The 1,483-nt window shown below is 61.6% G+C and overlaps 1 protein-coding gene across 1 annotated transcript in view; it reads left to right on the forward strand.

Moving 5' to 3' along the window:
- The window catches only part of CFAP74 (cilia and flagella associated protein 74), a 38,931-nt gene that overhangs the window by 19,173 nt on the left and 18,275 nt on the right, over positions 1–1,483 (forward strand). The gene's annotated exons all lie outside the window — the stretch shown is intronic.

Genomic DNA, 1,483 nt, shown 5'->3' on the forward strand with positions numbered 1-1,483 from the left:
GTAACCAGGGGCCCCGGCTCGGCGACACCAGCAGCGACCGTGTCTGGTCACAGGTGGCGGGGCTCCCAGCCTCCTTCCCGGGGCAGCGAGGGGAGCGAGCAGCGAGAACGTGGTCTGATCACGCGAACAAGCCCAACGGCGCTCCTGACGGTCACTCGGGCGCCCGCTGTCCCCAAACCACCGGCGTTCCCGTGGTTTCTGAGCCAGGACACGATCCTGCGCACACCGTTAAGCTGTTAGTGCTCAAGGCTCCCCTCTCCTTCGGGCTTTTATTGCGGCAAAACAATAGCGGGAACCGAGCACCGGGCGGCCCTCACCGTCCACCAGGCCGGCTCCACTCTCAGGGTGGAAACTGTCCCCAGTGAGCCCTCGCCCCCCTCCCCCCACCCCGGCCCCACCGTGCACCGGCCCCTCCCAGGACCTTACGTAAGTGGCACCACACGTGTCTGTCCTGTGACTGCCCGCTGGGCAGCGTGGCCTCAGGGTCCGCCCGCATTGGGCAGGGGACAGGCCTGCCTGCCTTCTCAGGGTCCCTGCCCGCTGTCCTCTGCGCCTCCGCTGGCACCTCGTTCCTGCAGGGCTGTCTTCTGTGCTCGCTGGACTTTTGGAGTGAAATGTTTAAGCTCCTTTCTCGTTTCCACTTATGTGTCCTCCACCCCTCTCTCTTGGTGGTTGCCATGGGGACTGCATTTAGCATCCTCAGGTCCTGGCCCCGATTTGGACGCCTGGCATCTTGCCTCGGTGGCCCGCCTGTGAGTGACACCTCGGTAACCTGCGTACCCACCTTCTGTGAGGCATTAGTCTCAGTTCCGTGGACAACAAACGTGGTTAAGCCAAAGTTACAGCAACACTAGCTCTCAGGCGGAGAATTGCTTCTTTTTAAAAATATATATATATATTATTGATTTTTTACAGAGAGGAAGGGAGAGGGATAGAGAGAAACATAGATGAGAGAGAAGCATCGATCAGCTGCCCCCTCACACTCCTCAGTGGGGATGTGCCCACAACCAAGGTACATGCCCTTGGCCGGAATCGAACCTGGGACCCTTCGGTCCGCAGGCCAACGCTCTATCCACTGAGCCACACCGGTTAGGGCGGAGAATTGCTTCTTATGAAAAGCTGTGTTCGTCCTGAATCGCGCAGAGAACAGCGCTGCCCACGCTCGCCTCCTGGCGGCGTCTCCAGAGTCCTTGCCCACCACCCGGCTGCCCGAGCGTGTCCTGCAGGGCGGCCTGTGGTCACGGACAACCCCCCCTCCCCCCGCTTCTGTGATCGGGGTGTCTTTGTCTCTCCCTCACTTTGGAAGGCTGGGGTGCCGCCTTGCCAGGGCAGTGCCATGTCCAGCTGAATCAGGGCTCTGCCATGAGAAGGAAGAGAGAGCGGCTGGAGGGTTGGCCGTGGCCCCTGTCCCCCAAAGCCCTGCGCCACCCAGATGTGCCCACGCACCTGCGGCTGCTCCCACTCACAGAGCCTGCCCGCCTTC

Source organism: Myotis brandtii, unplaced genomic scaffold, assembly GCF_000412655.1.
Source record: "Myotis brandtii unplaced genomic scaffold, ASM41265v1 scaffold334, whole genome shotgun sequence".
NCBI lineage: Eukaryota > Metazoa > Chordata > Mammalia > Chiroptera > Vespertilionidae > Myotis > Myotis brandtii.